At 40.8% G+C, this 11,934-nt stretch overlaps 1 long non-coding RNA gene across 1 annotated transcript; it reads left to right on the top strand.

The window, feature by feature from the left end:
• Positions 1-2: 2 nt before the first annotated feature.
• Positions 3-6,298, top strand: LOC140604567 (uncharacterized). Its single transcript, XR_012007378.1, has 3 exons — positions 3-148; positions 3,639-3,786; positions 6,089-6,298. It is a non-coding gene; the product is annotated as an uncharacterized lncRNA (long non-coding RNA).
• Positions 6,299-11,934: the final 5,636 nt, after the last annotated feature.

Raw genomic sequence — 11,934 nt, 5'->3', positions numbered from 1 at the left:
TCAGTAAAGGATCACAATGCATCCTGTGTGACCTCCCTCTGCCCATTGTTGATCTGACCCCTAATTATATGGCAATGGGCAGCCACTCCCAGATGCTGGAATGACAGGCAGCAGACAGCCTGTGAACAGAGGAGGAATCAACCGCAAAGTAAGTTTCCCAGGAGAGAGCCATCAGTGGTTGAAGAAGGGGTGGGAATATATGCATGATATCCGGGGAATCTACAAAAAAGGATTGCTTTCAGTATACAAGTATAGGAGGCAGGGCAAAAGGTTTCTGTCTATACATTCTTTTCTATTATTATTATTGCTATTATTAGTACTATTAGAAAAGTGATGTTCCTGGAGTCAAGGAAGTAAAACGCTCACAGTGAATGCACAGAATTAAGTGTGACTTGTTTAAACAGATTACTGCAAACATTCTATTTTTAGGTCAATATCACTAAACTGAAATAGATATCTACTTAGTGAAAGGTTCAAATGCAGATCACGGAATTCGAAAGCAGAACCATTTTATCACTAAGTTGTTTCTGCACAAACACAAAATGTCAGAAACAGATTGAGTTCTTTCAGATGGAAGAGAGGTGGGGCAGGGAAGGCTACTTTGGTGGCACACAGTGGATGGGGATGGGAGTCAAGGGGCGTGCTTGGCAGAGATACTATAGGATAAGGCTAGTTAATGGGTCCTCAGCTGGCCATCAGGTTATGCCTGGGCCAAAATATTAAATAAGTCATTCATTGATATCCCGACCTTTCTCCAAAAATAATTTGACCGATCTTAGTGTGATGAAAGCTAGAGGTGGTGGATCAATTTGTACCACGAAGAATGGGAAGCAAGAGAGCCCTCTCAGGTCTCCTCCCAGATTAATAATTGGCTGTGGTAATGCTATCTCTGTTAGCTTAGGATTGTGAATGCTACATGATTAGAAGTGAAAATGTGTTTCACCTTAGTATAAATCAGAAGAGCATAGTAATTAAGTTGATGTCGTTACTTCCAAATGTGTGGAGGGAGTGCTATCTCTTCCAAGGTTCATCAGCCCATAGCCTTTGACCTGAGAGAGGAAATGAGCAAAAGATGAGTAGCACAGATAAGCCAAGGCCATGAACAGTTACCATGACCTAGAAGCCCCTTGTGGCCAGGTGGTATGCTCTTGGTCATTCCAGAACAGGGATATGAGGGCGTTGTACGGAGGACCATCAGCTTCGAGGACTTCTAGCAAAGAAATGTGTGCTTATTAACACAGGTGATTTCTTAGAGAGTAACAATATCCCAAATCACCTGAGACAGTCCCAGTTTATGCCTGTTGTTCCAGCATACTTTAGTAATAAGTTCCTTGCATTCTAAAAAGTGTCCCAGTTTGGATGATGAATTATTTGGTCAACATGCTCAGGGGGCACCAGCCTGATCTGTGTCACATTTTCCTTATTGATAGAGGGAGGCTAATTTAGAAAACCTTTAATCAGGACTCTTCACTCATGCTTCTGCCCTCCCTCTACCCATGTCCTTCCCCTTCCCCCTCTCCTTCTCCCTTCCTTCCTCTTTCTTTCACACACACACAGACACACAGACACTTACACACACCCCACTAGTTTATCTCGCTATGGCTACATTCCTTCATCTGGCAAATGCCATCATGCTTACTTTAGCAGAAAAGATTGTAAAATAAACTCAAAGGGTTCATATCCAGACTTTATTATAACCATACAACCTGCATTTGTTCTGTTTGCTTTAAGAAAGTATCTCACATGACAGTTGTATGAACTCAGATATCATTTCTAAGATTCCTAGCACATAATAGGTATTCCAGAAAAATTTGTCCCATTCTCTTCTACTAGAGTGAAGGTCAAAAGTAGCTTAATATTATTTTATTAAATTATGCAAACTTAATAAGCAATAGTTGTGTTTCATAAATGAAATCCGAGGGAGAATTGTGTGTATGAACCTGCAATTCCAGGTTCTTTTTTAAGATTGTCTTTCTTGGAGACAGAACATGAGAGACTCCTAACTCTGGGAAATGAACAAGGGGTGATGGAAAGGGAAGTGGGCGGGGGGTGGGGGTGACTGGGTGATGGGCACTGAGGGGGGCACTTGATGGGATGAGCACTGGGTGTTACGCTTTATGTTGGCAAATTGAACTCCAATTAAAAAAATATGTAAAAATAAATAAATAAGTATTGGTAACTTAAAAAAAATATATTGTCTTTCTTCCATGCCAATAGTGGCCAAAGTTTCACTACAAGCTTTGAGATCCATGGGCTCAACAAAAGTACAATTAGCCAAATTCAAGTTTTTAAAAGGCAGTGTTTTTCTGAGACATCCCAGATGTTGATGGAAGAAACCAACATCTTGTGTGATTTCTGGAACCCTAAAAAACCCGCCTCACAATGTAGGTTGAAACCCCTGGCAGTGATCCTACTTAAAGCATGACTCTCAGCATAGAAAGATATTGGTCTACCACTGGCTTCCTCTAAGATCCTTTTTCTGAGACAGGGCTAGGAGGATGATACTCTATCCATCATCAAGTGTACAGAAGGAGAAACTGGGACTTGAAAAGGTTATTTCAAGATCGCTCAGCTAATAAGTGGCAGAGCAAAGACGTATACCGACAACATCTGCTGACCCCAAAGTTCTTTAAATATTAAGCGAAATTCTTTTTGTTTCTATTCCCCCAAAGATCCCTGCTTACTTCAGAGTCTGGATGATATCTTTGAGGTCTGCTCTTTTGACTCCTCAGCATTAGTGACCTGTGTTAGATAAACAGAGAAGTCTGGTTCCCTGTGTCCCCTTCTCATCCACCGCTCCCTCCCTCCTTCCTCCATCCCTCATTTATTTCCTCTCCCCATCCTGTTATTCATACACCCACATATTCGTTCTTCCATACAAGCACATATTCATCAGTGCCAGGGCACTGATCAAGGTGCTGAGAAATTGAGGTAACAAAGCAGGACTTGTTGCTTTAGAAATTCATAGTATGGTGAAAAAGAGAGACATATAAACAATACGAAGGAGAGAGGGAAGAGATGGAGAGGAATTTCAGTGTTCTACCTTGTTATGTTTCACTACTACTTAATTCCCTTCCCACAAGGATGTGTGAGGAAATCTCGTATTAAGCAATACTTTGGCCCTTAAAGTCTCACCGGGTTTGATCTATGCAAAGTTTGGTGTTGCAAAAGCTTGTCTAGAACGGATCAACTCTGTCTTTTAAATGGGTAGCAGAAAAAAAACCAAATTATTAGGAGTTAAAAAAAAAAAAAAGCAGAGAAGCTCATTCCCATTTAGATAGTTCCTTCTTTTTTAACTCCTAAAAAGGGAACATTTTTTGTATTTCTAAAGGGGAAGCTGTCAGGTGTAGAGACGTGCAGTAAAAGTGAATGGATAGATAGGTGATTTGCTAAAATAATTCCATATTTTAGTGATTTTTTTTCTCAAAAATAAAAAGCCTCAGAGTCATAAGCAGAAGTGAAAATCAACTAGAAAGTGCTGACTTACTGTAAAGCTCTTCCTTTGTGACAGGAGGAAAGCTGGATCTGTAATCATGTGTCCATAGTTGTAACAGTCTCCAGTAATACCCAGGCCCTAATGACACATCTGGACTAGGAATGCTTTTCTTCTCTAACCGAGTTTTTCACTCTTTCTCTAGGTCCCCTGCCCCCATTGATGCGCCCTGAGGAAAGAGCCACCATCAGACTTTGGGAGTTCTTCCTATAATCCCAAGAATTAATTTCCCATTATGAGGCTACTGTTCCTCCTGTTTCTCCTCCTTGTGTGTCTTGTCCAGATGACATCAGGTAAGCTGCAGCTCCTACTGGTCAGATGATATGACTGATGGTCATGGAGAGGAATAGGGCCACGTTGACACATGATCCAGTGAGGTACCAGAGTACAAAAACTGAGTGACAAAGTTGAAAGAAGCATAGCATGTACTACACATTCCATTTTACAAATAAGGAGAAGGGTAGCTTAAGAAAAATTAAAAGATTTTCCCAAGATTGCTCTTAATTAGTTGGTAGTAAACCCATAAGTCATAACGGTGGTAGATAACACTTACAGGATCTCTACAGCTTACAAATTATTTCCATATGAAGTAACAACAACACTAACAATAACAAAATATAATATTGACCGCTCCCTCTTTACCAAACATCACAATAAAAATTTTTAATGTAGTGTCCCCCAGGTACCTCATAACACTATGGGTAAGTGTTCTCTGTCTTGTAAATGAGACTAAAAAATGAAGTAACTCGTTCAAAGTCTTTTCAGGTTCTATGTAGGAGCATTTGACTCAAGCTTAAGTGGGTTTAGTCTCAGATGATGTTTTCACTAAATATTCAATAATCTCATAAAATAAATTTACTTATTGGATTATATGTAAACATTAAATACCTTTTTAGGATGAGTACATCCCATGCAATATTTGGAATATACTTATACATACTAAAAGAGTATGTTATTTATCCGAAATTCACATTCAGCTGGAAATCCTACATTTTACCTGGCAACCCTATGCATACTTCAGCATGCGCCAGGTTATGCTGTGGTCTGAATCTTGGCATCTTCAGAGAGTCATGATTTAATTGTTGCTCAAATGATACAAACCCATCATGGGTCTGTTTACTGCAGCTGCTCAGACCTAGCTGATGGAACAGCCACCACCCTGGATATTGCTGGTTGCCATGTCAAAGAAAAGAGCTCTGAGGAACCCAACATTGTCAGTGAAAGGCTCTAGCCCTGAAAGGACACATTACTTCTGATTAAAATTTATTAACTGAGCAAGTCTTATGGCCCCACCCAATCATACAAAAGATAAATCCTACTTTGTGAGAAGAACCTAAAGAGCCAGACCTATTTGGTGAACAGCCTAATGGACATAGGCAGTTGGATATAGATAAATAGAGAGATATAGATATGAATATAGGTGGATATATATTCATATTTTTATAAATGATATCAATCATAAATATACATGAACACAACACATTCACATATATACATTCTTATTTATAAGCATATGTATTACATATATAACTTGTAATTACATATATATAATTAATTTTACCTTGCCTTCTTATGAAATATTAGGAGAATCTGTGACTCTCAGAGAAAAACTCTGGTCCTGGTGGAACAGGAACCAGAAGCCAGGTGTCCTAATTCCTGGCCAAGTGTGCTTTCCATCACAACATAGTGCTTTTAGAAGCCATAGCCTCTGACTTATTCATAGTTTCCTTGTGGCTGATCATCATTGTCTTTCTTGCTCTCTTAATCTTTGGCATCATTCAGGCTGTCGCTACTCTCAAGTTTTTTCCTGAATTGCTATAGTCAACCAACTTGATCCTGTACCATGTTCTTTCCAGCTTAGCTCACAGAAGCCAAGAAGACCAGTGCTAGCTACATGCCATGGTGGTGGCATTTAAAATGTCCCGATGTATTCAACGACTCTCTCATAGCATGAGAGATGGGAGGGACAGTATTCAGGAGTGAGAATGCCCACTTATTGTCTAATGCTTATTGTCTAACTTGTGCTACACACTTGTAAGATTTTGCTTTTTTGAAAAAGAGAAGGCGATTGGGAAGCTTTTATGAAGAACATGTGGACTGTGTCCCTAACCATGTAGCATAACCAAGTCACTTGCTTTCTCTCATCTAAAGTTCCTTCATCTGAAAAAGAAAGACACTATGGTGCAGAGGTCAATAAACTTTTTTGGTAAATGACCAGGTAATATTTTAAGCTTTCTGGGCCATGAGGTCTGTCATGACAACTTATCTTTGCCATGAGAAGCAACCATAGACAATATGTAAATGAACAAGTTGTGAATGAATGTCTATGAAACTATTTATGGGCATTTGAATTTAAATTTCATATAATTTTCATATATCATCAAATATTTTTATTCTTCTGAAGTTTTTTTTTACAATTAAAAAATAAAAAGTGATTCTAAGCTGACAAGTCACACCAAAATGGGTAGAGGGTTGGTTTTGTCCCTGTGGACTGCAGGTTGCAGATCCTTGCTGTACAAGATCAATTCTGGTAGCTTTGGTTAAACATGCTTTATTGTTTTTTGTTTTTTGTTTTCACCTCTCCTTCCTTTTCAGGGCGTGAAAAAAGGCGGAAATCTCTTGAATGTGAGAGAATGGGTGGTGTCTGTAAGCACCAAAAGACCCATGGATGCTCCATCCTGCCTGCAGAATGCAAAAGTCGGAATAAGCACTGTTGCCGAGTTTAGCTTTAGCCTCCAGTGAATCTTCAGAGCAGGGTCCAGACTCTCCACTGCTGACTTCTGCTGAATAAAACATTGCCACTCACGTGGGTCCTGCATCAGGTTTTTCTGAGGGCATGGTTAGGTGGCAGGTCATGGAACTAATGGAGGGCAGGGGCAGTGTGGGATTGAAGTTATAAGCTCAGTCCCCACCACTAATTACCTGATTGACTTTGGACAAGGCCTCTCCTTTTCTATGTCTCAGCTTCCATCTTCTGTAGTTACAGAATTCAAATGGTTCTCCAAGCCCCTTGTAATCTGTTCATATATACCTATCAATCAATTGATTGAGGATAAGAGCTTGAGTTGTGTGTGTGCGCACATGCGTGTTCATGCATATGTGTGTGTATTGACAATATGTGGGAAAATCCACTGAGATTTTGTTCTCATTTTCATACCCCTTAATGACTGTTGCGTATCAAGCAATGGCTCCCAGTTGGTTATTGAAGAACAAGGGAAATAAATGGATCAGAAGGGCCTAAGGGTGCAGAAAGCTCGAAGTTGGTACCCAGGCATCCAGCCATAGAATCAGAACTCAGAGATTCTAGAAACCAACCCACTGTTTCATAGGCAACCAAGATTTAGCAGGTAGTGTTAGTTTTCTCTCTCCAAAGATGCCTTTCCAAATAGCGGATTCCTTTAGATTCACTTTCTTAGAACACACAGAATGATTTTCCACACAGATAGGATTTGGATTGTGTAGCAGAAGCCTGATTAGAAGCTGATTAGAAGGGGGAAATGCCATCTTTAGCAGAAACTCTTTAATTTTGAAATAGAGTACAATTTTTCTTTTCTTAATGACTTTCTTTTGATAACAAATGAAACTCTTGGACACTGCTGCTGGGGATGCAAAGTTGTAAGGCTAGTTTGGAAGCTCATTTGGTGCTTTCTTATGAAGTTGGATGTATGCTTGTCATATCACTCATCAATCCCACTCCTGGGTGTTTACCCAGGGGAAATGGAAACTTACATTCCCATTAAAAAACCTGTATCCAGGGCAGCCCCTGTGGCGCAGCGGTTTAGCGCCGCCTGCAGCCTGGGGTGTGATCCTGGAGACCCGGGATCGAGTCCCACGTCAGGCTCCCTGCATGGAGCCTGCTTCTCTCTCTGCCTCTCTCTCTCTCTCTCTCTGAATAAATAAATAAAAAATCTTAAAAAAAAAAAAAAAATAAATAAATAAAAAATCTTAAAAAAAAAAACATGTATCCAAATGTTAGCAGCTTATGTTTGCTAAAAATAGTTAACAATACAGATGTCCTTTAACTAGTGAATTAACTGTGGCACATCACATAATGCAGTGCCATGCCACAATAAAAAGGAACAAATGATTGATTCCAGTAACGTGAATGGATTTCAAAGGCCTTCTTTTTTTTTTTATTTATTTTATGATAGTCACAGAGAGAGAGAGAGAGGCAGAGACATAGGCAGAGGGAGAAGCAGGCTCCATGCACCGGGAGCCTGATGTGGGATTCGATCCTGGGTCTCCAGGATCGCGCCCTGGGCCAAAGGCAGGCGCCAAACCGCTGCACCACCCAGGGATCCTGATTTCAAAGGCCTTCTGCTGAGTTCAAGAAGCCAGCTATAAAGACTACAGATTATTTGATTTCATCTATATAGCACTCGTGAAAAGCAAAACCATAGGGTTGGAAGCCAGGTCAGTGGTGGCCAAGGGAAGGGATCATCGGAGACTGACAATAAGGAATAAAACAAGGGGAATGTAGGTGATAGGACTATCATGTATAGATGTATGGTAGGGGACACTCTGCATTTGCAAATCCCTTCAAATGATGCTACACCATGAAGTTTGATTTTTAGTATATATATACATTTTTAAAAATAATCAGCTCGACGTGGGCAGAAAAACGAAATGCAGACTACAACAATTGGATCTAATGGTATTATACATTAATCATGACCACACGAAAGGCAGTGGAGAAGAAAGAACTAACCTAACTGATTTTGAGAAACTGTTTTGATCTGATAATCCGAGACTAAAGATGAAAAGACCTTACATGAAAAGTGGAGTTGGTTGTTTGATTTATTTTTCAAGGGTTTGGATTAGCAATTCTAAAACTACTTGTATATATCAGAGTTGAACAAAGGAGAAAATGCACTGTAAATAAGAGCCAGTTTTGTCACTGATGGAGGAAAAAAGGTTATAAATAAGGAATGAGGGAGGTGAGAAGGACCATCATGGTGCTGGATTGATGCTGGAGACACTGAAGAAGACCATGGGTTTTTAAAATACAGATATATTCAAGTGTGTGTATAAACAAGAGAGAGAAACAAGGATCAGGCACATGTCAGCATCAATGAGCATATCGAGTACTCAGATCTCTGTTTCATTTTTTTTTTTTTTTTACGTCTTTTTTTAAGGTAGGTTCTATACTCAGGATGGGGCATTAACTCACAACCCTGAGATCTAGGGTTTCATGCTGTATCAACTAAGCCAGCCAGGCACTCCTCAGATTTCTGTTTCTAAATACCGTTCTCTGTAGATGGAACCAAGGATCTTTGAGGAGCTAACTGGCTCCAGGACTGGGACTGAGAAAATGCAAGGTGAGGCCAGAAGAAAACAAAGTGCTCAGAAAATGGGGCATGTTGAGAGGACCCAAGAGAGACCTGAAAGAGCTCCCAATGGGCCAACCTGAAACAATTTCATCCAAAAAATGAACTGTTGAATTACAACTCAAACCTTAAACAGCCATGGGGCCATATTGGTACAAGTCAATCTCTCTTCCCCACTTCCATTTAAATTTTTTTGTTGTTTCCATAAAGCTTCAAAGATAAAGTAAAATTTCTTCTGGTAGATGGAATCTGAAGTCCTCCATCTATGGGCCATATATTCTCTAGTTTCATTTCATCACATTCTGGTTCTCAAGCTACCCCCTAATGTGAGGCCAGGCATGTGTGTGCTATAATGACCTCGCTCTCTTCACATTGGAACACATCACTTCTTCAACTTCCTCTTGCTAATTCTTACCCATTTTTTTAAGACTCAGCTCATATATGGCATTCACTGGGAAGACATCTTTGAACCACCCAACTTGGATATGATTTCCACGTCTGTGAGTTTTCTTAGCAGAAAACACCTTGAATCCATACTCCAGCCCCCCATACACCAGTACAGTTCCTAGCACAGAGTAGGTGGTTAAGAAGTACTAACAAGATTAATGAATCACTGAATGAAGAAAATGATATCACGAGGCCTCAGCCTTCCAGTTTAATTCAGGGTAGCTACAGTAAGCATGACTTTTTCAGTTTACTTAATTCAGGGTAGATTCATTAAACATGAATTCTTCCATTCATTTCATTCTTACGCAACAGAAGCTTCTTCCAGGGCACATCCCTGGCATGCGAGTCATACAATTTTTTTTCCTTCTCAGGCATACGCTTGTTTGTGAGTCACAAAAATGATACACTTCACCGTGCCTATAACCTGTAGAAAGAGCAAAAACTATTTATTTTGTGAAGAAAGTCTCAAGCCCCCCATACAGGGGAGAAATAATTCAGTCTAAGCAGAAACCCCGAGACTTTATTGCTCAAGAACCTACACTGTCACCTGCACCTCCTCCTCCCTGCCTTGTCACTCCTGCTTGCTTGTTAAACAGGAGGACAATGCCTCTTTGAGAGCTTGTTAAGAACAGAAATTTATGATGTTATTTGGAGGCTGAAATCAAAGTCCTCAAATATTCCTCTTGGGTTGACATACCAAAGAGTGGCAAGTGTGCCCCTAGTGATTGATTATGGGATTGTCAATGTCCTTCAAAAGACTTTGGTTTTTATCTTCCTGGGATAGGATTCCACTGAGAAGATGATAATACAGCCCTTCATCTGAGGAAGAAAGATCTGTATGCATATTTGGTCAAATATAAAAGTATACTCACACAATGTGCCTCAAAGTATTTAAGGGATGTCACCAGCTCTCTGAAGTTTACCCATAATTCTGAGGCTTAGAATCCCTGTCTTGGGATCCCTGGGTGGCGCAGCGGTTTAGCGCCTGCCTTTGGCCCAGGGCGCGATCCTGGAGACCCGGGATTGAATCCCACGTCGGGCTCCCGGTGCATGGAGCCTGCTTCTCCCTCTGCCTGTGTCTCTGCCTCTCTTTCTCTCTCTGTGTGTGACTATCATAAATAAATAAAAATTAAAAAAAAAAAAAGAATCCCTGTCTTTAGGGTTTATCAGATATGTCTTAAAAATAAGATTAAAGATCTAAAATCCAAGTCTCTGAAGGAAAAGACCCACAGGCACTGGTTGAGGTAAGAGAGGTTTCCAGAAGGGGAAAAAAAATCCTATGTGTCTCAAACTAGTCCTGAAGAAGTCTTCCTTTCCTGCCTCTTAGAAGGTGGGAGAGAGAAAACCTACACTCAGCCCCAAGAAAGAAGGGCCTTGGTGCTGCCAATTGTCCAGTTTGCCCACCATGGGTTATTAGCTAATTCACCAACTTTGGACCCAGGCTGTAGACGTGGAGCCTCAGACTAGCCATAGGGCCATGCATATCCTTTGTGGAAGAACTCAAGGGTCGAAGGCAGGTTTACTCCCTTCCTTCACTTCATTCTTGGGTCTCTGCTCTGTTTACGTTGTCTTTAACCTGCCCCCCTTCTACTGGGGCAAATAGTTAGAGCTGCGCATTTACTAGAGAGCTTTCATAAACCTGCTTATCATGGGCTTTTGCACCCTATCTTCACACCACATTGTCAAAGCTATCATGTAAGGCCCCCTGCCCATCTTGTCTTCATCTATGACCATAGCAGCTTGGGCATCAGGGCCACCCATCCTTAAGAACACTAGTATCTCTTTGCCCTAGCTCTGTCACCAAGAGTTACACTAAGAGCAGTCCTGTAATCCTCTCCTTATTCTTCCCCAAATACATTCTCTCATAGCCCAATATACTCTCTTCTCCTCTGCTCTTGGATTAAAAACCAGTTCAATGAGGAAGCTGAGGTTGGGTCATTATTCTGAGTGATGCAACAAAACCAATCATCATGTTCAGTGGGTCCACAGTGAACAGACTTGTTGACACAAAGCAGGAAGGAAGACAGTGTCTTAGGGCACCCTGCCCTACCCAGCTCCTGTCCCCTTGGCTCATCATCTGTCAGTTCTGCGAAGTGGTGCTCTTCTAGAAGGCATAGGAGCCCCAACCATGAGACACAGGAATGGACTATTTGGGTGAATTCATTTATATAAAGATAGAATATAGAGGAGGAGAAAAGTAGAGGTGGAAGATTCAGGTGGGTGAACACAAAGCACAATATGACAACAAAAGAGAATGGCTGGTTTTCTGGAAGAAGTAACGTTCAAACTCTCAGTGACCCATCAGACCTTCATGATGCTCACCATTCAAGCCAATTTTCTCCCCCCAAATCCAAGGAGTTATAATACCCTATAAAGCCCCTGAGCTGTTCTGTGATATTCAGTACTTCTGGGATGTCAGGAATGAACACCAGGCAGGAAGTGAGGCCCTCTCTACCTCTCTCCCTTTTTTCTTGCCACTCCCTTTATTCTTGCTTGGAAGAGCACACACCTTCAGGTTTCTTCCAAAATACCATGGTTTTAAATACATGAATTGCCTCCTTCTAGAAAACCTTTAAGATCTCTCTTTTCCTGCTCTTACAGCCAGTCACTAAACACAGTATCTGGAGAATGAGGATGGAGGACTTTAGTTCAAACACAGCTCAGCAG

This window comes from Canis lupus, chromosome 15 (assembly GCF_048164855.1).
Source record: "Canis lupus baileyi chromosome 15, mCanLup2.hap1, whole genome shotgun sequence".
Classification (NCBI taxonomy): domain Eukaryota; kingdom Metazoa; phylum Chordata; class Mammalia; order Carnivora; family Canidae; genus Canis; species Canis lupus.
This window is presented reverse-complemented; position numbering and strand designations above follow the sequence as displayed.